The sequence below is a fragment of the Rhinolophus ferrumequinum genome, chromosome 9 (assembly GCF_004115265.2).
Source record: "Rhinolophus ferrumequinum isolate MPI-CBG mRhiFer1 chromosome 9, mRhiFer1_v1.p, whole genome shotgun sequence".
Lineage (NCBI taxonomy): Eukaryota > Metazoa > Chordata > Mammalia > Chiroptera > Rhinolophidae > Rhinolophus > Rhinolophus ferrumequinum.
This window is the reverse complement of record NC_046292.1, coordinates 28,381,242-28,408,610: the sequence shown is the minus strand read 5'-3', so window position 1 is coordinate 28,408,610 and position 27,369 is coordinate 28,381,242. Positions and strand designations below refer to the sequence as shown.

The 27,369-nt window shown below is 40.0% G+C and overlaps 1 long non-coding RNA gene across 1 annotated transcript in view; it reads right to left on the bottom strand.

Moving 5' to 3' along the window:
* LOC117027185 (uncharacterized) overlaps window positions 1-26,915 on the bottom strand; it is a 33,653-nt gene extending 6,738 nt beyond the window's left edge. The window contains exons 1-2 of the long non-coding RNA XR_004423880.1: window positions 26,878-26,915; window positions 25,752-25,810 (exon numbers count right to left, since the gene is read on the bottom strand). This is a non-coding gene — a long non-coding RNA (uncharacterized LOC117027185). The remainder of the gene's footprint in view (window positions 1-25,751; window positions 25,811-26,877) is intronic.
* Window positions 26,916-27,369: the final 454 nt, after the last annotated feature.

Genomic DNA, 27,369 nt, shown 5'->3' with positions numbered 1-27,369 from the left:
TGACAACAATGTGTTTGGGTCTTTTTGTCCTATTTTTTTTTCCCCCACTAGTAATTATCCCTTTTTCCAGCTCATGCCCCTGGGGTGCTTTAATATTTCAAGTCTCTCACAGGGTAGATCCCTGTATTTTTCTCTAGCTCAGCCATCACTAGTCCTGCGTCTTCCATGGTTTGGCCATAGGCCCAAGTGGTGGGAGGGGACAATTACAAAGGGAGATGCCATTCAAGGCTGGCCAACCAACCAGGCACGGAGGAGCGGTATAGGAGGAAAAGGAACTTGCTAAAGATCCCAACAGCCTCTGAAATTGTGAGGCATTGTGGATTGACATGGAACAGTAAAAACTGTAATTAGTAAATCGGATAGTTGTAAGAAGAAGTTGTAAAGAAGTTGCAGAAGAAGTCTGGGAAGCAGTTCCTTTAGAAATAAAGTGTAGCATTGGGCATTGACCCATTAGCTAATGTTTGCTGGGCTGGTTGAGAAGGCTACAGTCTTGATTCATGTGTGTGTACTTGTCGCCAAGCTCCTGAGATTGGTAAAGAACATCTACTGAGGTCCAGGAAGATCTGTAAAATATAGGCTGGCTATAAAAGTCTTCACCTCCACAAACTAAAAGATAGCTTGTAGGTTTGATAAAATGATTTCACTTCCTAGGTCTTGGGTATAGCAATAGCCCAGAGGGAGCTTGCATTATGAATATATATAATGAACAGTTTCTCATCCCAACAAGAACACTTGTACGTGAGTGATGGAAGATTCGACTGGAGTACCCTTTAACTCCGTGCTCCCAGAGCAGGGCATCTATTCCAGAGAAATCTCACATGGTATCAGAAGTGGGCATGTATAAGGAGGGTCTTTTCAGAATTGTCCACCATGAAAGAGCGTTAGAGGAAATCTAGGTGTCTGTCTGTCACTGGGGAAATGGATGAGTATTAAATGGAGGAGACAGTTGGCAGGATACAGTGAGAAGTTAGAAGCACAGATGACACACACACACATAGACAGATCTTAAAAATAGAGTGCTGGGTGAAAAGCAGTGAGCAGAATTGTCTAGTGCATAATACACATGAAAATTAAAAACACAGCTCACAAAATAACGTTACATATTTTGCAAGAATGCATGCACACCTATATCAAAATATTTTGAGACAATTTTTATGAGGGAAGTAGAAGTCAGAAATGGGCATAGAAGTCAAGAATAAAACAAGAGAGGGGTCTTGCACAGGCATATAATAAAGCATGCTATGATCTGAGGAGAAATATTAACTCAGTCCTCTTCTCCTGGTTAAAAAAAAAGGGGGCCCCACACCAAGATAAATGTGTCCTACGGCCAAACGGACCTCAACTGACCCTCATGATACAGAAGCAAACCGAGAGATCCAAACCAAGTTCATGGCTCGTATCAAAGGGCGGGGGAAACAGACCGTCTCCGAAGCATTCCAATCACACCACCATCACGTCACCTCCCACTTTCACGCTGATCCCTGCACAGGTTCATGGTGACGGGAACGCTGGTGCAGGACGCTGTGTCTAGATGTGCATTGTGCCCAGGACTTCAGTGCTGAGATGACTAGGGATAATCAGGATTCAGGGTCCACTTGCAGTTTGCCCTACGCTTTGCTCCCTGTGGAGTTTCTTATGTAAAAGTAAGAAGATCTCCATTTATAGTTGATATAGGAATGGGAATGGAGGCATACACTAAAGTCAGGCAGCAAGATAACCAAGACATGGGGGTGGTGAGAACCCCATCTTGGGAAAGAGGCCCTTACCTGAAGGCGGTGCCCCTCCAGGTCATATTCCTGCTGGTCATCACCCAGTGTCCCCATGTCCACCAGGTCACCAGGATGCTGGGTACTGCATTCTCAGGAGTTCTGGGATGGGCCAGGTGCCCCACTGGTAGGGACAAGAGGCCCCCACAGTGGAGTGTGGGAATCATCAGGACTGTGAGGGCTGGTTGTGGCCGATGTCCTAGCAGGAGCAGGGGAGGCCTATTTGGGCCCAAGGTCCCTGCCAGTGGAGGATAAAGCAGGGTGAGGAGGAGGGTCAGGCGTGTGGGAGGAGAGGGGAGCAAGTCGGAAGGGGCGGCGAATGGAAGGGAGAGGGAGAGGGCGGGTGGTAGGAGGAGCAGGAGGACAGGCAAGGGTGGAGGTGACCCAGGCAGGGAGGTGGGAAGGAGTGAAACTGGTAAGAGGTGGGAGGTGCTCTGGGCATGAGGTCGGAAGAGGGCCAGGTTGGTCTGAGTAACTGGTGACTGAGGCCGGCACAGGGCACAGAGACAGGGAAGTTACAGGGACAAGAGGCAGGACAGGAGGAAGGGAAGGAGCTGGAGTCTGAGCCGGGGTTTGGGGAGAAGTACGATGAAGAGGAGGCTGAGCAGGAACGAGACAGGGCAGCTTCTGCTGCATGGCTCTCAGTTGAGAAATGAGGGTCTGTGTGATGGGTGCAGTGTTCTGCATTCTTTCTTTGCTTGATTCCATTATGACTCAAATTCCACTACAGGGAGTCTAAGATTCTCTTTTGACTTGGAAGATACCTTTGAGATCCTTAAAGACAGTTTTCTCCATCTTATAAATTGATATTCAGGGGGTTAAAGTGAAGGCAGGCAGTGTTGTGTGGCCTTTCCCCAGCAACAATCGGCTGCTTGAGTACAGGACCAGAAAAGTCAGAGTTAGGTTATGAAGGGTTGGGGGTTTTCTATGTTAGTATGATAGATGGAGAGAGGGGAGAGGGTTAAAGCTGTTTGCATAGATCCTAATGATGAGTCATGGAGTCTATGCTGGGAAAAGGTGGAAAATGGAAACAGGTGGATGGGGATGTAGTGGAACGTGGTGGGTGTCAGGTCCTGGTAAAGCAGGGAAGGAGCATTTTTCAGAAGAAGGAACTAAGAGGTTGGATTCCAAGCCTGCTGCCTCTGTACGTGCTCCAAGGCACAGAACTCAGGAAGATGTTAATTGATCACAGAGCAAACTTTCTAGAAGACTAGATTCCATTAGGACCATCCCTGCAGTTGAGCCCCCAGAAAGAAAACACAGGTTGTGCTTTACAAGAGTTACAAACAAACCTGCCCCTATTCTTCTTGCATCTTACTGAAGCTAAAGAGAAACTCACCCTTGTTCTTTCCTCCTTTCCCTCCATACCAGTAAATTTTCCATGAAAGCAGAAAACACATATAAACTCTCACCCAGGGATGGAGGAATCTCTCTTCTGCTAGTGATTAGACACCTTCAGTCTATGGGGTGGCCTTTGTTTTCTTACTTACTCTGTGCTAAATAAACTTACTTTTTCTTTAAAATCACATTCGAATTCTTTCTTGTGTGAAACTAAGAACCCTCTTTTCCTGTAATACTGGGAGGCCCCATTGAGGTTGAAGAATTATTGGAGTTGTGGGTACCAGAGAAGCCAAACGGGAAAGACAGGAGGTGGTGGTCAGTGATGTCAAGTAATTTCTGGAAAGTCATACAGCTACCAAGAGGGGAAGTCAGTAAGAAGCCTGCTAGGAGTTAGACTGGTAGTCCAAAAATCATGTTCATTGTTTCTGTGCTATTCAAAACCCTTGGAATAAATCTAACCTCTCCGTCTTCATAACATTCTCTCCTAGAAACTATGGAGTCAGGTTGAATGAATATTATATTTTCTACTACCAATTTTCCCCTTGTTTTCTATCATTTGTCTAGGGAAACAGCTCTGAGATCCTCGCATACTCTCCCTTCCCAGTGTACACTGCTGAGTTAGGTCTCCATCCCTCCGTGACTGAAATACTAAATTTCTTAATAGCATTTACTGCTGTCACATACTTTCTAAATAATCTTAATGTCTGCCAAAATTTCTGCTTGAAACATCCACTTTTCTTTATTCCATACCTGGTATAAAACCTTGAATATTTATTCACTGTGTTAAGTCCTGGACCTCTACCTAATTTTCTAGGCCACCCATACTTTATCCTGCTATGAATGAGTGCCTTCCATGAAATCTGAGTTCCAATTATTTATAGAAGATGCTCTAAGTGATCTCATCGATGTCCTCCAAAATAACAATTAATATTGAAATTCCAGAATGTTCCAAGTGACATATAGAGCTGGTGCTGGCTAACCTTGGCTAACTTACACAGAAGCCAATGACCGCGTTTCCAGTCCACATGGAGGGTCACGTGGAGGAGGAACAAGCAGGCCAGCCTTTACACATCAGATTGCCTGGCACAGGGCTGGCACTCGACGAACGCTTTTCAAGTGAATGTTAAGTGAATGAATGGCTGAAGGCAGGAACGTTTACTAAATATATCCATCCAATTAGACTGTCAAGGACAATTCATGGTTAAATTGAAGTCAATTTTAAGCAGTAAATGAAGTTCTGAAAATTTTAAGAGCAAGTGAGTAAAGTGGCTCCAACGACCTTATGGCTGGAAGGTTAACAATATCTGGCATGAAATGAGTATCAGGTTATACAAATTCATTTGGAGGATTGCAATTCATTTAACTAGAACAATAGGACTAAATTAAGCAAATCTTGGCTGTGTCCCAAGTGTAGAGAGGTGCTAAAAATTAGATTCAGAACTGATGGAGAGGGAGATGGGAGAGCTGGGAGAGAGGGCCAGCTCGCTGGTACTACCCAGGCTGCCTTCTGGGTACTATTTTCTTCTACTTAGACCATTTTAAAAAAGAACTTATTCAATGTTTATTTATTATTGTCTCCACGGAGAGTCTTTGAAATAAGCCACAGTCATCCTTGATGTTTGAGAGAAAAAATTACAATCAGAATTCTGGATGGTACTAACCAATGTCACCCCCATACATTTAATAAAAATTTTTAAAAAGTTCTGGATGGTGAAGGGATGAAACACAAGAAGCTCAACAAGGATCACCAGAAGCTACACCCTTAGGGATGGTTTCGAAGCAGGACAGCCCTGGTCTGAGAGATGTTCCTCATTTCCAATTCTGGAGATCAGTATGCAGGCGAAGGGCAGATGAGAAATAGATCAAAAGTAAAGATGACAATTTTAGCCACTTGAGGGTAACAGTTCCACGATTTGGGAAATAGCAACAGTGGGAGAGGAGAGAAGTAAGTCCGTCAGTGAAACCTGACAGCCATTCCAGGGCTTAGGTATTAATTTGACAAGGTTTAACACAAACCAAGATTTCAAAAATAACTATTTAAGAGGAAAGTTTAACTTAGGGAAAAGGCTTGATAAACAAATTGCTTGAGATGCTTATGGATGAATCTGAATGAATGAGTATGCTTTGTTGTTCCAGATGTCCCAGGTTAGCTGGAGACGCAGAGGACAACGGGAATGCTATGTCCTTATGCTCTATAACCTACCCACGGGGTCTGATCAAATTAGTTGCGTAATGGTAGAATATTAAAATAAAGCCTTATTTATTGGGGTACAATGGCCCCTCCAAAATAGTGATTCCCCTCTATCCCCACCCCCACATTTCCCACCTTTAGTCTCAGACAAATGTGCTGGCAAAGCCCGTAGTGACCATGGCTTGTCTCCAGAAGGACCTCACCCTTAGTTGCTTGCTGGTTTCAGGGAAGCCAAGGTGTCTTAAAGTGTCACCAAAGAAAGATGGACACCACAGTGGCCCTGCCCTTGACAACTGCTCCGTCTTTTTGGTCTCTTCGCCCCTCCTCAGCCTGTTTTCACAAGCAGACCCATGATCTTTATTGATCGCCATTGAATATCTTTGAAAAACTATCTTAAGATTTCCATAGAGAAGCTGGGAGTGGGTGCTCAGATTCTATTGGTTCACTCGTTCCTATGATACCATGTCAAAAAAAAAAAAAATGTGTGCTTATTTACACAGAACAAACAGCTTCTTACTTATAGAGCAAAATGTTCCAGTACCAGAAACATTTTTCAGTGAGGAATTGCTGACAATTCACAATTATTTTTATACTCTTTAAAGAATACTTGTGGAACATATTCATCAGCCCTAAGGCAGGGCGATCAGAGGTTGCTTTAACAACTCCACTTGTCATTGCATGACCGTATTCATAAGTAGAATCCCTCCTCTTCTCTGGTTCCTTAACTTCCCTTAATTGCTATACCAGGGAACTCTGTAAGCATTAGTACCTTAACAGGATGCTCCGGGTCCCATAATAATTGCCATGACGAAGATTCTGAATGAGCCAGCCTCTGGGAAGCCCAGGTTCTATTTTAAAAAGGTGTGTAAAGCAGCAATTCCTAAACCTGGAACTTAAATGCTTAGTCAGGACTTCTCACAGAAATGCTAAATCACACCTCCTGGGTGGAACCCGAGATAACTATATTTTTAACAAGCTGTAGAGTTGATTCTGACGCCCAGCCACGTTTTGGAACCACGGATACAGATTCAGATCAGGGCATAAATTGCATGTTTTTGCCATTCCGTGTGACCATTTGCGATAAATAATCTGATGCTAGAAGTGGCAAAAATTATTTCAGTGACAGATTGAATTCATGCTGATGTTTCTGATTTAATCATTGCCGCATTAAGGATAATTTAACTAACCATGATCCTACTGTAATAGAGGAATTTCTTACTATGTTTTTATTTTTCATATATAACAGATTCATACCAGACGTTCTTTGTCAAATTGTATATTCCCATGCAAAACCACATTTAATGCTTGTTTGAAGCTTTGGATGCAACATCATTTAAAAGTCCAGTTGTGGCTGTTTGTCCCCATTAGTTTTCATTTGTGATCATCATCCATCTCATCATGGGTGACGTCAGATAGCATTTGTTAATATTTCCTTGGGCCAGCTGATGTGCATTTTCAAGTCTCCTGAATTTTACTTCCTACTTCAATCAATTTATTGGTAAAAATATCTTTATTCAGTGGACTCAGCACACTAATCAAAAGTGCCACCTAAGATTTTGCTTCTTTTTCTTAACGTTACATAACATTCCATAGAGCAGTAATTCACCAACTTGAGTATTACACAGTAATCACCTACAAGGGGAGGAGTAGCTTTTACAAATGCAAATCCTTGGTCCCTGCACTTACAGACATGGCATGAGGCCCAGGAATCTGCATTATTACAAGTCTCCCACCGCCCCCCCAGTAATTATGTGCACAGACATTTTTGTACAGTAAATACTAAAGTATTATTTACATTCTAGTACTCGCCTTGAGTAATTCTGATATAGGTGGTTTGCAAACCACACGTTGAGAAACAAGAATATGTATGTAAGAGACATTAAAGCAGACACAGTTACACATCTCAAGACAAGGTCTTACACAGAGCATGGAACACCACTGCCCAGGAAAGGTAGCACTGTGGGCCTACTTCCACAATCACTTATATTCTTGGCAGAATCCTGTACCACTGGAGTCACGGTCTGAACCCAAACCTTTATGAGGCTTTTTAGTCTCATAATGGGTCCAGGATGTCCCATAGTGATCATTCTTTTCAACTCCTTTTATTGTTTCTTCACAAACAGAACCTTAAAGTAGCTCCTACATCCTGTAACATTAAAACACTTGACAAATAATATTTTCACTTAAATTTCATTTAGGCTATTTGTATGGTTTATTTCTTATGTGTAATTTTGTTATGGATTTTAAGGTTCTGGGTAACTTTTTCCTCCCAGTTAATTGTCACATTTATAGTATCTCTTCTGCATGTCTGTAACTTGCAGTTTTGACATTGTTATTATTAGATTGATTGTATAAGATTTCTCTTCTAACTGACGTCCATATCACACTCACTAATAGCAATTTTCCCTTGTGTGGGTTCTTTGATGAATGTGAAGTTTTGAAGCCTAAGAGGAACCCTTACGACACTGTTCTCATTTATAGGGTCTTTGTCCCTTGTGGACTCTCTCATGAATGCCAAGTTTCGCACTCTGAGAAAAATCCTTTCCTCACTTGTCACATTGATATGCTTTCTCTCCTGAATAGAGGATATAATGGAGAAGAGTGGAGTGCCCAGTGAAGCCCTGACTATGCTTTCTCTCCCGTGGGGACTCTCATGAACTCAAAGATCTACAGCTCTACAATAACTCTTATCACCTTTTCCTCATTTATAGGGATTCTCTTCTGCATGGATCCTTTCATAATTGCATATATTTTTGTACTGGCTGATACCCATAACCCACTCATCACATTTCCAAGGCCCTTCTACTGTGTGAACTCCAAGATGAATTCTGCTGAAGCTCTTAAGACATCCTTCACAATGTTTTGCCTGTGTGGATTGTCTGATGAACTCAGAGATCTATAATCAGGCTGAAGCCCTTACCACACTCACACATGTGAGACACAGTGATATATTGATGATGATTTAGAATGGGTAGAAAAGATGTATTTGTTTATTGTCTAGTCAATGCACACGAAGATTCTTCATCGTGTCCAGGCACCATCTCTTCCTCTTCAGATTCAGAGACCATCTCTTTGTGCTTTTCACTGTCACATTTATTGTTCCTGGCAAATCTGTACTCACACCCTCTCCTTAGCTCCTAAGCCTGGCAACAACTGACCAGTTCCCTATTTATATATTTTTGCCTTTTCCAGGTGTCCTATATCTGGAATCAAACAGTATGTAACCTTTGGAGACTGAGCACAATGCGTTTGAGATTCATCCATGTTGTTGCATGTATCATTGTTCATTTCCTTTTATTGCTGGGTGGTATTCCATTTGGTGGCTACCACAATTTGTTTGTCCATTTACCCACTGAAGGACATTTGGGTCGGTCCAGATTTGGGTGATTATGAATAATGCTGCTATGAGTATTTGTGTACACCAGTTTTTGCGTGGATATAAGTTTTCATTTTTCAAGGATAAATATCTAGAAGTGGGATTGCTGGGTCAAATGGTGTATGTTCACCTCTTTACAAAACTGCCAGAGTGTCTATAAGATTTTGCATTCCCACCAGCAATATATTTGAGTTCCTGTTGCTTTGCACCCTTGCTAGCACTTGGTATTATCAGCATTTAAAAATTTTAGCTCATCTAACAAGGGTATGTGGTAGGAAGCTTCTAATAGGGCCTCCCATGGTATTCATGCCACCCGGTAATCACACCCTTGGATAATCCTCTTGAGTTTGGGCTGGTCAAATAACTTGCTTCTAACAAACAGAGTAAGAGATACTAACAATATTAATTCCCCTTTCGTTTCTTAAAGCAAAATGATTATGGCAACAGTGATGGGGTGTTATTTCTGTGACCAGATTACAAAAGACTATGACTTCTGTTTTGCTGGTCTTCTCTTTCTGGATCTTCTTACTAGCTTGCAGTGATGGAGGGAGCCACCTGACAAGGGACTGAGCATCTCCAGCAAACACCAAGTAAGGAACTGAGGCCCATAGTCCGGTAGCCCTCAAGTAACTGAATCCTGCCAAATGAATCTTCGCTAGTCGAGCCTGCATTTGACACTTCCACTCCAGCCAACACCTTTTCTATTCTGTTTCATTATTCTATGAGTATGTTATCCTTTTGCCCATATTATGCTGTCTTGAATACTGGAGATTTATAGTATACTGTAAAATCAGGTATAAGTCCTCCAACTTTGTTCTTTCTCAAAATTGTCTTGGCTAGTCTAGTTCCTTTACCTTTATATATAATTTTTTGTTTGGGATTCCATTAAAATCTATAGATCGATTTGGGCAGACCTGACATCTTAACTCTATTGAGTCTTCCAATCCATGAACATGGTATGTCTCTTTATTTCTTTCACTCTTTTTTCATCTCTTTCATTACCACTTTGTAGTTTTTAACAAATAGAACCTGCATGTATTTTGTTATATTTATACTTAAGTATTTCTCTTTTAGAGCTATTACAAATGATACTGTTTGTTAAATTTTGGCTTCCAAATGTTCATTGCTAATGTGCAGAAATACAGTAGATTTTGTATATTGTTCTTGTATCCTGTAATCTTGCTAAACTTTTTAGTTCTAGCAGTTTAATCGATTTTTTTTATAGTTTCCTTGGGATTTTCTACATAAACAATCACCTATGAATACTTTTACATCTTCCTTTTCAACCAGAATGCTCTTTTCTCTTGCCTTATTGCAGTTGCTGAGTCTCCCAGAGAAGTATTCAATAGGAGGAGTGACTTAGTTTCCAATTTTAAGAGGAAAGCATTCCATCTTTCACCATTAATATGATGTTAGCTATAGTTTTTTGTAGATGATCTTACCAGACTGAAGAACTTCCCTTCTATTCCTTGTTTGCTGAATTTTTATTATGAATTTATATTAAATTTTGTCAAATGCTTTTTCTGTACCTATCAATATGATCATGTGATTTTTCTTGTTAAATATGTTAATGTGGAGAATTATTTTGATTTTCAAATGTTGAACCTGTCTTGTATTCCTGGAATAAACACCACTTGGTTGTTATCTTTTTACATATTGCTGAATTTAATTTGCTAATATTTTGTTGACAAATTTTTGCATTTAAGTTCAGAGGGGATATTGGTCTGTAGTTTTCCTGTACTCTTTATCTAGTTTTGATATGAGGGTACTGTTGGCTTAATAAAATGAGCTGTAAGAATTGCCTCTTTGCCTTCTGGAAGAGATTGTGAAGAGTTGTTATTTTTTTCTTAAATATTTGGTAGAATTCACCAGTGAAATTATCTGGACTGAGTTTTCTTTTTTGGAAGTCATGAATTAGATTTCTTTAATGGGCACAGGAACATGCACTTTATTTTTTCTTGCATAAGTTTGGTAATTTGTGTCTTTCAAGAAATTGTTCCATTCATTTAAGTTGTTTCATATATGTGCAGAGTTCCTCATAGTATTTCCTTATTATACTTCTAATGTTGATTTCTGCTTTTATCTTTATCTTTTTATGATTTGGGTGTATTTTGCTCTTCTTTTTCTAGGTTATTTAAGGTGAATTACCCCATTTTAGAGACTGCATAATCATAATACCCAATCCTCATTAAAATAGTACCAAAAAAGAAAATAAAACAAACATAGATGCAAAAGTTACACATATTTTATTAAAAATAATTAATACAATAGGGAAACCAATATTATAATATCAATAAATGCTAAAAAGCCATTTATCTCATTAGACATTATTTTTAAAATAGGTAGTATGTTCAAATCAAAACTATATTTAAAAATACAAAAAGCAGTAAGTAAAAAGTACAGAAAAGACTCTCTCCCATCCCTGCTCCTCCAGACCATTTTATTAGTCCTTTGTTTATTCTTCCAGTGTGATATTATACAAATATAAGCAAATATGGATATGTAGTCTCATTCTTCTTCTTATATAAAATGCATTATATATATTTTTAAATATATATTAAATTTTGATGCTTTTCCATACATATAAGTGTGACTTGTATTATCTCTGAACAGTCTCTTCAGATTTTTTGAGTTTTCCTTCTTGATATCTAAGAGCTCTGGATAAATAGGGAGATGGATCCCTTTGTGATATGGATTGCAAATATTTTCGCCAGTTTTTAATCTTTTAGCCAGTTTGTATTCTTCCTCAGAGAACTGATAAGAGACAAAGTCTTCCTCTTTCCTAAAGCTCTACCTCAGGGCCTCTCTTTTCCATTCAATATTCATTCATTCATTCATTCAGAGGGATTCAACAGAATGCGGATGAAGGCAGTGACTGGAAAAAAATAAAACTATTTCATGACCTTATATACCCCACTGAGTTGACACTCCATAATAAACCAGTTATACTTACTTATGCATCATAATATTTTGATATTTTATAACAGACATATATCATTTTGTAATTAGAAGAATCAATATTATTGTCAATAGGGATTGGGAAGCATTAGAGACTGCTGACAAAATCCTGAAAAGCATAAAGTAGAAAATAAAAATATCCATTGACACTATTAATATATTAGTGTATTTCTTTCCAGTTTTTTTGTCTATGTGTGTATCTTTACATCTGCTATATCATGCAAATTTTCCTGTCATTAAAAATGATCCAAAAACATTTTTCTTGCTGAAGAATACCGCACTATAGATATATTATGACTTAGAAAACATTTCTGTTATTACAAAGTATCCATTTCTTCTTTTTAAAAGTAGTAGAAATAACATGGTAATGTATACCTTTTATACATATTTCATCTGATTATGTCCCTAACATAGATTCTTAGATGCTAAATTTCTGAGTCAAATGGCATTGACATTTTAAAGGCTTTTGATATATATTGTCAAACTGTTTTTGGAAAGGATGCTGCCAAGTATTCAGGGGAAATTTAATTCAGTGAAATGCATTTATTACAAAACAAGCACGGCTGAAAATAAATAAGCTCTAACCATGTAACGCAAGAAGCTAGAAAAAATATAAATCTAAAAGAAGTAGTATATAATAAAGAATAAAAACTAATAAAACAGAAATTACCATGTAGAAACTGAGTGTGCCCTGATTAGGAAAAATATAAGTAAACCTACACCCAGGTACGTATAGTAAAATGGCAGAATATTTGTTAGCTTTTCAGAATTTTGCAAAACCTCTTTAAAGATAGAGAAGTCATCTTAAAAACAACCAAAAACAAAAGACAGACTGTCTGAAAGGGAATAATAATTAGACTAATAACAGACTTTTCAATAGCAGCACTAGTGGCTAAGGAACTGCTGAGTAAAACTGAATGTTAGATTGCTATACCCAGCTATAACACAAGAGTGAGGGGCAAAATAAAGAAATAAAAAATTTACTACTCTCAGACATCTCAGACACCCTTGCTGAAAAACTGAGGGATTCTTTTATTTTATTTATATAAGAAACATTTGTATAAGGCTTAGTATGTAGCAGGTACTATTTTAATCATTCTATAAATATTCATTTGATCCTAATAACAACCCCATAAGGTAAATAATAATATCATCCCTATTTTACAGATGGAGAAATTGAAGCACAAAGCAATCAAGTAATCTGCTCAAGGTCATGTAGTTAAAGATCAGCAGAGCCAAATATCAAACCCATGGAGTCTGCCTGCAGAATTGGTGCTTTCAACCACATCACAAGCTGGCCCTGCTCTGGAAGGCTGAGGAAATGTACTCAGCAGGAAGGAGGAAATGCAAGAACCTGTGGTAAAAAAAACTGGCAAATGTGCAGATTAATCTAAACTTTCATTGGTTATTTACAATAATAATAGTGACAAATTTTGGGGTGTGTTAAAAACACAATGGAAATAAAACCATGTATAACATGTAACATGGGAGAAGGAGAAGAAGAGTTAAAGTGTTCTATTCTTTATTGTTAAGGAGTGACAAAATACAAATTTTGTTAAGTTCTGTATGCTAATATAAAACAAAAAGATATAAAAATTTAACTACTAATCTTGTAGAGAAAAAGAGAGAAAACATCATCCAATGGAAGGAATGAAAGGAGAGAAAAAAGAAAGAGACAAAACCCCCCAAAACTCTGAATCCAACAGATTTTTTTCAAGGGTTTTAACAAGCTGATACTACAATTATATGAAAGAATAGAGGCCTTTAACTAGCCAAGACAATTTCTATAAAGCTATAATAGTCAAAAGTGTGTTATTGGCACAGGGATATACAAATAATCTATTAAAAAGAATATCTATCTGAGATAGTTTAGAACATGACACAAGTTAAAATCCATCAGTTAGTTCTAAAACAGCATTAAAAATCTGAAAAATGTAATGTTTGGTGAATAAAGCACATTGCAAAAAGATAATATATATCTATATAAAAATTAAAATACCATGGACATACAGGTCATAAAAAGACAAAAACATACACAGGAGTAATACACGGTAACTTAGGTATAATGGTTACCTCTGAGCAGAGTTGAGAGAAAAGATAGAGCATGAGGCTTTAGTTGTATTTGTTGCGGTTTTTTCCTTAACAAAAAAGATCTGAAGCTAGTATGGCAAAAATGTTAACATCTAGTTAATCTCAGAGGAGAGAAAATAATTGTTATACTTTCTAAGTTTTCTATGTCTCAAATATTTTATACTTAAAATATTTTTTAAAATCTAAACACAGAAAGAAAGAAAAAAATAAAAGGAAAAACAAAGAGTAAGAAGGAAAAGAAACTAATATAAAACCTCAGAGTTCAAAACCTTCATCCAATGATGTTTGACCGCCTCCCCTGTGTCAGTTGCCATGACAGTCCCCAGGGATATAAACCCCCTTTCCCAACTTGGAGCGGTGGTGCCTGGACTGCTCAACTGGCGGTCCTCCTAAAGAGCCCCAAAGCCTCTCTAATCATGGATATCCTTTCCTCCAAAAGGACTGCTTAGGGGGACATAGCAGAACACATTGCTAAGAGAAGGATTCCGTTGAAATGTTGACAAACTCCTTTCCCGCCCTCTTCTTCACTGCTACTGCCCCGGGTCTTCCCTCTTCATTGCCAGGCCCCCAGGCTTTGTCTCCCAATTATGCCGAGGGATAATGGTCTCACCTGACTTGGACCAGGTGGAGAAATGATGGGGCATGGAATTGCCTTCCAAGGCCCCTCGAAGCATTTAAGGCCTCTGGTCTCGACTGGCCCTGATGCCAGTGGGGTCCATCTACCTGCCACAGACCACACTGTGGTCAGCACAGACTTCCAGGGAGAGCCCTGGAAGGGGTCAATACACTTGCTAGAGACTTTGGAGAAGCCCGTGAGATTTCTATCCCCACCATCCCACAACCTAGTGCTGTTCTTTTCTTTTTCTTCCTTCTAACGATTCCCTACCCTCTCAGATTTGCTCTCCTCTCCCTTAACTCACTTCCATAACCCTGACCCAGTCCCTTTCTTAAGCTATGTCTTCTATAGACATCTACCCTGCAGATGCTTTACCAGGATGAGAGGCATCCAGCAGCCTGGTACCGTGATGGACAGGGAGACACTCATTTACGGCTGGGGGACTCTCACCCTAGAAGGGCACTTTGCCAGGTGTCCTTCCCAGGTGATTCACGGGACCTGGGTAACTCACTGGTTATGTCTAATATGTGCCTCTGTGAGATGAAATATAAAAGAATAGCTACGGGTACCAGATTCCGGTGGAGTCAACCTTACCCATGTAGAGATAGTCAGTGCAGAGCTTCACACATATCTCATATCTCATTCACAGGATTTTTTCCCCAAATAATAAATAGACATGTTTTACCCTATGAGTTTTTACTAACATATTTTTACAATTGACACAGTTTTGGGGTGTGGATTCTTATGTTGAAGATAAGAATATAGATACTACACTGATTTAATAACTTGAATATTTCTCTCTGATTAAGTCCATTAGCATGTTCATCAGGCTAAGAGAATTTCTCTCCTGCAGGGATTGACTCATGATGAAACCCGTGATCTGACTGAAATCTTTACCACACAACGTATTTTTTAAAAAGGTTTCAAGGTGTGGACCTTGAAGCCCTTACCACATGTATCACACGAATAGGGGTTCTCTTCCACATGGATTTTCATTCAACAAGTATTTACTGAGTGACTACTTGTGCCAGGCACTGTGCTAGGAGCTGGGGACATGGCGGCGAGCAAAGCACCCAGAGCTGCACTCTCGTTATGCTCACCGTCTTGTGAGAGAAATAGACTGTCTGCTAAAGGCGGAGAGCTGCACTCCAGCGGAAGCTCTTACCACAGTCTTCACACTGGCAGGGGTTTTCTTCCACGTGGAATCTGACGGGTGTGAAAATTTGAGCTCACATCTCACATGTACAGGGTTTCTACCATGTGGACTTTCTAATGAACAGGAAGGTTCGCATTGTAACTGAAGCCCTTACCACAGGTATCATGTTTACAGTTTTTCTCCTGCATCGACTCTGCTGGAGAAGATCTGTGTTCCAAATGAAACCTTCACCACACTCAGCACATCTGTCGCATTTCTCTCCTGTGTAGGCTTGTTGATGGACGCCAGCTCAGTGCTCTTTCCAAAGCCCTTACTACACTTATCACATATAAAAGGTTTTTCTTCTGTGTGAATTCTTTGAAAACTTCAGGATATATCTCTGACTGAAGAAGCCCTTTTCACACATCGTTTTTGTGGAGTTTCTCCCCGGTTCCATGCCCTGGAGGACATGAAAATTAGCACTGTAGTCGAAGTCTTTACCACACTCCTCACACTTACTGGTTTCTCTCCTGTGTGGACTTTCTGATGAGCATAAATGTTTGCATCTTAAGAGTCCCATATTTAAACAGTTTCCCTTGTGTAGGCTCTCTGATGCACTTGGGGATCTTTGTTCCAACTGAATCCCTTACCACACTTAGCACATTTGTAGTTTCTCTTCAGTGTGGACTCTCTGATGGATGCGGAGATTGGAGCTCTGATGGAAGCCCTTGCCACACTCCTCACACTTAAAAGGTTTCTCTCCTGTGTGGACCCTCTGATGAACGTGAAGATTTGTGTTATAACTGAAGCCTTTGCCACATGTGTCACATATGAAAGGTTTCTCTCCAGTGTGAATTCTCTGATGATAGCGGAGATCTGTGCTCTGACTAAAGCTCTTGCCACACTCAGCACAGTCATAAAGTTTCTTTCCTGTGTGGAAAGGGGATGCTTTGAGAATGAGAAAATGTTTACAATGACGAAGGATATGATCGTCAAATTAAGAAATCTTAATGGAGGGACAAGCAATAGAGTATCAGACTAGAGGATGTGGGAAACTATATTAGTCAATCAAAAGACCAACTTGAAGAGTTCTATCAGGACTCAGAAAAAAAGACTTTACAAAGTGAAATTGTGAGAAAAATATTAAGTCATGAAGGATACATCTAGAAGAGCTTATATACATATAAGAGATTCAGAAGGAGGGAACAAATAGAAGAAGTAATGAAAATGTATTTAATCTGAAAGAGAATTTGATTCTTTAGATTGGAAGTATTCTCCTAGTGCCACGTAGGAGTGCCGAAAAAAAAAAAGACAAACTAACATATATACATATATCTGGATGAAATTTCTGAATTTCAATGTTCAAGAAAACATCTTATAAGCATACAAAATAAAAAACAAAACAAGTTACTCCCTCAAATAAAGAGTAATATTGGCAGAAAACGATTGTATAATGTCTCCAGAGTCCTGAGGGGAAAAGACGATAGTCAAGAATCCTAAACCTGAACTGATGATTACCCTAGAAGGGCAAAAGGAAGATACCAAAAGAAAAAAAAACACAAAGACGACCACAATTAGTCAAAATAAAAACTCATAAAAAGGGATGACATGAAACATAAAAAATAGAAATGAATAATGTTCCTCCTTTCCCTCAACAAAAATCTCATCAAATACCAAAAGAAAACTTCCCTGAGCTGAAGGATTCAGAGATGAACAGGCTCAATGACTGGCAAACATGATTACTGAAGAAAAGAAAACGAAAAAGAAAAAAAAAAAACAACCATACCTAAGCACATCCTAGCAAAATTTCAAAATTCCAAGGAGAAACAGAAAATTCTAAATGTTTCCAGAAGGGAGGGAAAAGAAAAACAGTTAAAATGAAATAAAATAAAATGACTAAATGAATTAGATTGGAATTAGCAATATCAGAAGCTTAAGAATACAGATACAATTACTATCTTGAAACTAAAGGGTTCTACTCTGTCAAACTAGTATTCACAAGTGGGGAGAACATAAACTCCTTTTCAAACATGCAGGGACTCGAAAAGTTTGTCTGAAAATGAAAAAAATAGGGGGAAAAGGAAAGAAACAAGAATTTTTCTGGAACGCCAAATAATAATAGGGAGATTAAACAGAATGCACAAAATATCAGCAATCAAACCAATATGTCAATTATCACAGTAAATGTGAATGGGCTAAAGTCTTAGAGATGCCACGATTAGGTTTAAAAAACACAGCCATACTCAGCTTTCAAGAGACAAAGATATATACTAGGTAAATGCGAACTAAAAGAGAGCAGATGAACCACATAATATCGGACAAAGCAGAGTTTGAGGCAAAATACACTAAGTAGGACAAAAGGAATAATCCACTAGAATATAACAATCACAAAGCAATTGTCAAATCTAAAATTACTGTATATATATCTTTCTAAAACACTCAGCAAATATGTCAACAGGAATATTAATTACAGCATTATAATATTGCCAAATTGAAAATAGCCTAAATGTCCATCAGGAAGAGACTAGTTAAATGAATTATGCTGCTGTAGAATGGTATACAGTCCACCTTTTTAAAAAGGACAGGGTTAAGAAAAAAAAGAGTAAGGTAGATCTGGATACACTGATATGGAATAATAGCCATAATGAACCAATGACTAAAAAATAATGAGGTTACAGAAAAATAGGTATCTGTGCCTCAGTTTCCTTGTCTATAAAATGGGGATGATGTTAATATCCACCTGTCTCACAGGGTTATTGTGAAGAGAGCAAATCAATTAATTCCAGTGAAGTACTTTGAACAGTGGCTGGCCTACAGATACGTCCCTCGTGGGGAACAGTGTTTAAAACCTTAAAACATACATACACTTTTATATAACAATTCTTCTAGAACGTTGTCTTACTGAAATAATCAGACAAATGTACCATAAGGTAGACTGAAGCACTGTTTCACAGCAAAATAACTAGAAAGGCATACATTCAACACGCTACAGTCTGAATGTTTGTCCCTCACAAATCCATGATGGAAACCTAATGCTCAAGGTGATGGCATTAGGAGGGGGGGGCTCTGGCAGTGATAGGTCATAAGAGCGAAGGAAGCCCTCCTGAGTGGAATTCGTACCCTTATAAAAGAGGCCCCACAGAGCTCACTAGCCACTTCACCATGTAAGGATACAAGTAGAGTGTCACCCTTTAGAAGGGCCTCACCCGACCATGATGGCACCCTTATCTCGGCCTTCCAGCCTCCAGTCCTGAGAGAAATAAATATCTGTTGTTTGTAAGCCTCCCAGTCCAGTGTGTGGTATTTTGTAAAAGTAGCCCGAATGGGTTGAGACACAATAGTGGATTGTTTATGGCACGTTCTTCCCCCACGTCCTCAGTGCTTGCTCCCTCACTTCCTTCAGATCCCTGACCCAGTCACCGTATCAGACAGGCCTTCCCCATCACACTCCACCCTTCCACTGCCCCCACCTTTCCTTACCCTGCTTCAGAGCACTCATCACCTGATACATGTCCAGACGGTGCCAAAAACATGTATAGACATTTTAAGAAAGGAAAAAACTGTATTAAATTACGCTGATGGTAATCACTTTGATCACCTCTTGTAATTGCAGAAGTCAAACGTTATCGGTATATATTGAGTGTTACAATTTTAATAGTTTTTTTCCTTTCTTAAAATGTCTATACACGGGGTGGCTGATTAGCTCAGTTGTTAGAGCGCAGTGCTCTTAACAAGGTTGCCAGTTTGATCCCCACATGAGCCACTGTGAGCTGCGCCCTCCACAACTACCATGTTTCCCCGAAAATAAGACGGGGTCTTATATTAAGGTTTGCTCCAAAAGACGCATGAGGGCTTATATTCAGGGGATGTCATCCTGAAAAATCATGCTAGCGCTTATTAGATCTTATTTTCGGGGAAACACGATAGATTGAAACAACTACTTGACTTGGAATTGATGGGTCCTGGAAAAACACACTTAAAATAAATTTTAAAAGTTTAAAAAAACCCCAAAGTTGAATTAAAAAAAAAAATGTCAGGGGCAGCCGGATGGCTCAGTTGGCTAGAGCGCAAGCTCTTAACAAGGTTGCTGGTGCAATTCCCACATGGGATGGTGGGCTGCGCTCCCTGCAACTAGACTGAAAACGGCAACTGGACTTGGAGCTGAGCTGTGCCCTCCACAACTAGATTGAAGGACAATGACTTGGCGCTGATGGGCCCTGGAGAAACACACTGTTCCCCAATATTCCCCAATAAAACGTATTTAAAAAAAATGTTTTTCCTTTTTTTTTGGCACCCTCTGTATATTTGTGTTTATTGTCTATCTCGCCCCATATGTGCCATATTAGTGGGACTTTGTTTTATTCACTGCTGTATCCCCAGTGTCTAGAATAGTGCCCATTATAAATATTTAATTCAATTAACAAATTTTTGGATAAATCAAGGTATTTTCACACAATGGAATACTATGCAGCTTTTAAAATGCAAAGGGGCTCATGGATGGGCTTCAGGGAGTTGATGAAACCCCCAAAATATGTATAAAACTTTGTATGCATGTACTTCTGTTAACTTTGGGGGTAAGGGTCTTCTAAAAGAGATTGGTGAGTCAGAAAAAATAAAAAGTTAGAAAGATGGTCACAATATATTAAGTGTAAAGTGTAGATTAGAAAAGCATGCATTGTATAACCCCATTTTGTATAAATACATATTTACATATGTGTATATATTACGTATCAGAAATAATAATGGAAGTGTACACATAAAATCTTACGTTTTTTTCTTGTTTGCAGGTTTGATTTCTTTTTAACCCCACCCCTATACTTTGTTTTTTTTTGTTTTAGCTGCAGTGTTGTTTTCAATAGACTTTAATTCATAGAGCAATTTGAGGTTCACAGCAAAACTAAGCAGAAAATACAGTCCCCTTATGCCCCCACCCATCCCCCATCCCACAAGCTTCCCCCACTATCAATATCTGGTGACAAAGTGGTACATTTGTTATAATCAGTGAACCTACACACATTATCACCCAAAGTCCATAATTTACAGTAGGATTCATTCGTGGTGTTGCACACTCTATGGATTTTGACAAATGTATAATGACATGTATCTACCATTATAGTATCATACAAAATAGTTTCAGTGCCCTAAAAAACCTCTGTGTTCTGCCTATTGATCGCCCCTCCCCTCTAACCCCTGACAACAACTCATCTTTTTATTGTCTTCAGAGTTTTGCCTTTTCCAGAATGTCATAGATTCGGAATCACACAATATACAGCTTTTTCAGATTGGTGTCTTAGTAATATGCATTTAAGTTTCTTTCATGTCTTTGCATGGCTTGAGAGCCCATTTCTTTTTAGCACTGAATAATATTCCATTTTTAATGGAATATACTTAAAAATAAAATGTGGAATGGAATTTCATTAATCATCTGTATTTTCTAAGATTTCTACAGAAAATATGTTTTCAAATCCAATTTTTATATACTATTTTACATTTAAAATGATGAAGTCTATAATTCATAGACTTCATTCAAATTTCACCAATTTTATATGCACTCATTTGTGAGTGTATGTGTACTTAGTTCTATGCAATTTTATTATTAATACATGTGTAGATGTGCAACTACTACAGTCAAGAAACAGAACTATTTGATTACAAGGCTCCCTTGTGCTGTTCTATTACAGCCAGACCGATCTCACTTCCTACTTCCTCAATCCCTAATTCCTGGCAACCACTAATCCGTTCTACATCTCTCTAATTTTGTCATTTCAAGAATGTTATCTAAATTAAATCATACAGTATGTAATCTTTTGAGAATGACTTTTTTTCACTTAGCACAATTCCCTTCAGAGATCTATCCTAGCTTTTGTGTGATTAAATTGTTTATTCCCTTTTACTGCCGAGTAGTATTCCATAGCACAGATGTACCCCAGTTTAACCATTCACCAACTGAAGGGCATTGGTATGGGAAGGTTTTGATCTGACTCAGTGTGTTAGAGGATCAGAGTGATTGCCATATGGAAATAGGCTGGGATGAGGGGAGGAAGGAGGACCAGGTAGGAGGCTATTCAATGAGAGAGAGGATGGTTGATTAGAATAGGGTAACAACAGCGGAGGTAGTGAGGCGTGATTAGACTCTGGATATAATTTGAAAGCAGGACTGACAGATTTGCTGATAGATTGATTTGGGGGTAAGAGAAAAGAAGTCAGGGATGACTCCAAGGTTTTTGGCCTAAGCAACTTGAAGAGTGGAGTTTCCATTTTACTGCGAGGAAGAGAAGACTAGAGGAAAAGCAGGCCTAGAAGGAAAAGGGGGGAAATCAAATGATGGTACTTTTTAGATAGGCAAACAAACAAAAGATTGGGAGCAGCGAGAGTGTGAAGAGTGGGAATTCTCATGAGAATATAAATTGACTCAAACTCCTCAGGAGGCAATTTGACAGTAAAGTAAATGTATAATCTTCTGATCCACCAATTTTTCTTCTAGAAATTTTTTCTATAGAAATATCAGAATCAAAAATATCCAAAAATACAAGTACAAGCACAGCAATTTCAGTATTATTTATAATAGAGAGAAATTGGTATCTTAAATATACATCACTAAAGCAGTGATTAAAAAATTAATTTCATTACATCAATACACCATAGAATATGATACAGCCATGAAAAAGATTGAAATGGCTCTAAATAATGAAAAAAAGGATTGAAATGAGCTAAATATTTTGACATATAAAGATATATAACATATATTAACTGAAAGGATGTTGCAGAACTCATTTTTGTAAAATAAACAAATAAATACAAAGATACAAAATAAACACCTCATCTTATTGTACTGCACTTTATTGCACTTTACAAGTGTTGCTTTTTTACAAACTGAAGGCAACACCCTCCACCAACAACTCACTTTATTATAAAACTCGTTTTATTACAGTGGTCTGGAACCTAAACAGCAATATGTCCAAGGTATGCCTGTGTGTGTGAGCTTATATACTTTGTCCCTCTTTATATGTGAATATAAACAGAAAAGAATCGGAGAGATACTTTTCACTTTATGTATAATATCCTTTTAATATTTTTCTAATTAAAAAGTAATCACAGGGAGAGGGAATGGGGAGTGACTGCTTAATGGGTACGGGGTTTTCTTTTGGGGTGATGTTTTGGAACTTGATAGAGGAGGTAATTATACAACGTTGTAATGCCACTGAATTGTATACGTTAAAATGGTTAATTTTCTGTTATGTGAATAAACATAAGAAAAAGAAAAAAGAGAACTACAAATGGGGGAGGGGAAAGTTTTTTTATTTAGGTAGCAACATTTTTCTTTCTTCAATAGTGATTTGGACACTCTGATATCTGAATCTCAAGCCCTTGCTTAGTTAAACACTTTTGGAGCCCACAGCTTTTAACGACCAAGGAAACAAAAATTCTCTAAAGAGTAGTTGTCCTCACCCACTAAGACCAGGTTGGCATAGATCTCCAGCATCACCTCTCTGTACAGGGTCCTTTGTGCAGGGTCCAGTTGCCCCCACTCCTCCTCCGTGAAATCCATAGCCACATCCTTGAACGTAACAGGTTCCTAACACACCAATGAACAGTAATTCCTCTTCAGTTAGCACGCATCTACACCACCGTTTGTGGTACAAAGGGTAAACTTGGCAACACTGAGAAATGTAGGCAGAATAAAAGGGACTTCAGAGTTCTGCCCCAAGCCATAAGAATAATTAAAAGAACAATACAATTTTAAAAAAATACATAATATCTTATGCAGAGGCTCACCAAGACTAATAATATGAAGAGCACTTAAAAATCAATTTAAAAAGATAAAATATGCTGCCTCACAAATTATCCAAGAAATGGACATTCAGATAATGAGACATTGTTTCCCCCTATCCATTGGGCAAAGACTTATAATACCCATTACTAGTTAAGGTGTGAGGAAGCAGGTAGCCTCATACACTGTTGGAAGGTATATAAACTGCTACAAACTCTTTGGGAGAACTGTTTGGCAGTATTTATCAAACGTATCCTTTAATCCAGCAATTCCAATTCTAGACATTCATCCTCATTAAGATAAGTAATGACTTCCTTGCTGATAAATCCAACGGCAAGTTTTTACTCCTTTTTATGCTTGACTCCATGGCATTATTTGGCCCTGCTGACCACACGAGCTTCCTCAAACTCTCTCCTCTTAGAGTCTGGATAGCCTAGTAACTTGGTTTTTGTCTACCTCTCTGATCACTCTTTCTTAGTCTCCTCTACTCGACTCATCAATACTGGGGTTCTCTGGGTTGGATCCTATGCCCTCTTCTCATTCCCCTATGTGACCTCACCTATTCTGATAGCTTCAAATGCCATCTGAAGGCTGACAACTCTCAAATGTACATTGGCAGCCAAGACCTCTAGCTAGAACTAGAGTTCCACATCTAACTCTACTTGATGAACATCCAGTGTGAAGTAGTGCTTGATCTATAGTAGGTAATCAATGAAATAAAAACCCACTTGGATGTCTCAAAGCATCTAAATCAACACACTCAATTCAGACTTTATCTCCCTTTCTAAACCTGCTTCTCTCCCACTGTTCCCTAAATCAGGAAACCACACCTCAACCACACAGATGTTCAAGTCAGAAAAATAGGGGTCATGCTTGATTTCCTCTCTTATCCCTTATATCTGATCCATCATTAAATTATGGATGACTTTGAGGGGTTTAAGACTTCAGTGGAGGAACTAACTGCAGAGGTGGTGGAAATAGCAAGAGAACCAGAATTAGAAGTGGAGCCTGAAGATGTGACTGACTTGCTGCAATCTCATGATAAAACGTTAATGGATGAGGAATTGCTTCTTATGGATGAGCAAAGAAAGTGAGATGGGATCTACTCATGGTGAAGATGCTGTGAAGATTGTTGAAATGGCAACAACGAATTTAGCATATTACATAAACTTAGTTGGTAAAGCAGCAGCAGGGTTTGAGGATTGACTCCAATTTTGAAAGAAGTTCTGCTGTGGGTAAAATGCATCACACACTACAGAGAAATTGTTTATGAAAGGAAGTCAGTCAATCGATGCAGCAAATTTCATTACTGTCTTATTTTAAGAATTGCCCCAGCCACCCCAACCTTCAGCAACCCTGATCAGTGAGCAGCCACCAACATCGAGGCATGACCCTCCATTGGCTAAACGATGACAACTCGCTGAAGGCTCACATGATGGTTAGCATTTCTTAGTAATAAAGAATTTTTTAATTAAGGTATGTATATTTTTAAACATAATGCTATTGCACAATTAATAGACTACACATAAACATAACATATGCACTAGCAAACCAATTTCATGTGACACCCTTTATCGTGATACTCGTTTTATTGCAGTGGTCTGGATCAGAACGTGCAGTATCTCTAAGGTCTGCCCATATCTATTACTCAAAGAGATTCCACACATATTTTCTCAATTACTGACGGGTCAAGCAAACAAAAATACATCAGCAAATATACAGAAATTTTGAATAAGTCAGATCTTATGGACACCTACAGAAGTTGGCACCTACCTTTAGAGAATATACATCAAGCACACATGAAACATTGCAAAAACTGACTATACACTAGGCCATAAAGCACTTATCAACAACAAAAAGACTTGAAAGAGGTATGGAAGTTCCCCATATATTCAAATCTTCTCTTTAAGAAATAAAAGCTCACCTCTTTCTGAAGTCCTCCTCAATCACCCCAGTGCACACTGATTTTCCCCCTCCTCAGCACAGATAGGACTGACTGCAGTCCTCAACATGAATATACCAATGAGCACGGAGCAGTCATGACTAAGTGGATAAATGAATGAGCAACACGTTAGGAAGAGAGCAAACTTAAAGGAGGGCACCAGACAAGAAGGGAGCATTCCCTTAGGAGTCTTTCGTTTCACAGATTAGGCCCAGCCCTCTAGTTGTGTACAATTTAGGATCAATCTCTGGAGGAGGAGATTTGTCCATTGACAACACGTACAGCAGAGGAAACAGACCAAGAGATGAATCCTGGCTCCAACATTTAATAGCTTGGTGAACTAGACAAGTCTCATAGCCTCCCTGAGCCAGTTGCTATATGTGTAAAATAGGAATATCCACTTCTCACAATTGTGAGAGTTAAAAGTCAATGATGACTGTATGTAGCATGCAGTAAGCGTTCCATAAATGTTGGTTTCCTTCTTTCCTAAGGAAGAAAGAGGAACTTATCATTTTTCTCAAGAGTAGATACATTCTAGACTGAAACAGGAAAATCGCACCTCACCTGGGAATTAGTCATGTCTTCTTCCTCGTGGGCGCGGGCAGGGTGTTAAGAAGGCCACGCTGTAGGAGAAAGGAGCCATGAAGCCAAGCTGACTTGCAGCCCCAGAGTGGCCGGCTGGGACAGCTGTTCAGCCTTGCCTGAACCACTCCCTCACCACTCCGCCCTGTGATGCCTTCTCCACGCCACAGATCGCCCGCCCACCGTTTCAGGTAAGTCCTCTTCCCTCTATCCTGAGTCAAAACCTCCATGGGCTCTCTGTTCCCTGAAAGTGGTCACCCGACCCAAGCCTTGCTAAGTAACCTCTGCAGCTCCAGCAGCTCTGGAACGCCTTTCTCCTCCAGACTCCAGCCTTGGCACAGTAGTGTAAGCGGGAGACCACAGGTCACAGGTGTGTCCTCTCAAAATAGGTTCCAGCTGCCTGTGGGGCTACAGCCTTCATTCTTATGGCTTGTTCCTATGGGCTCTGGAACACTTTTTCCTCGGCTGGCATCTTTCTGTTGGGCCCCAAGTCTTTGTACCCCCAGCAAGAGTCCTACAGTCGGAAACCCAGCCGGACTCAAAGTTACGCTAAGTACCTCCCTGGATACAGACCTGGAGGAACTCAGACTGGGGACCTCTGGACACCGGGACTGCAACACTTGAGGGAGAAACCTGAGGCACCAAAGGGTGGAAACACCGGGCACGGCACGCATTGCGCAGTGAGGGGAGCTCCGCACCTGACCCCCGCCGCCGCTATCCCGGGATCGCGGCCGGGACCCGAGGCCGCTCACAGCCGGGAGCAGCGGGACACAGGGCTGCCGAGCCAAGGCTGGAGTCGGAAGGCAAAAAGGATCCTGGAGCCACTCGGGAGGCAGATTCCTAATGCTCTTGTCTCAGGTGAGCAAAGCTGAGTGAAGTGACTGCTTTAGGGAACTTGGAAGGATTCAACCCTCCGCCGCCAAATCGCAGGCGCTACTCTTTCTTGGGACCATAGCTCCTGGGGCCCCAGATATGGGCTTCAAGTTGCTCAATCCTACCCCCTCTCTGGCCCTCTGATCTTCATCTTCCCGCTGACCCGTGGTGCCCCTGCGAACCCCAGTCTTGCAGCGAGCAGCTACCGGCATCGCGAAGACGTACCCAGACTCACCTGCCCCGCACTCGCACGCGGGGCGGAGCCCACCGCTGAGTCCCACTGCGCCTGCGCTGAGAGCCGGAGGCACCTCCCACAAGGCCCTGCGGCGCGTGGTCTCCGTCAACCCCGCCGCTGCCCCAGTGCCCTGACCCGGCGCTGGGCGCTGCCCCATCCTTCACGCTGTAGCATGTAGACTTTCCTCTTTCAGCCCTATCAGGGGCTGGAAAAATCATTTTTTAAATTTTAGTTCCTGGGACCCGACAATGGGAGTGCAGACGGCTTTCCTTTTTGGCGTGCAGCGCGCGCCGCCCCGCGGAGCTCCGGTAGGGTCGGGTGGGCTGAGCCGGGGTGAGCCCGCCTTGGACTAATCCTACCCTGTGCCCTTCGGAGTCTGGCTCCTAAGCGATTGGGGACTAACAGGAGGGAAAAGAGACTGGTGTCTCCTATTTGGAGTGTCTCCTATTTGGCCAGTGGTCCTCTCTGGAATGTCACCACACTGGCTACCAC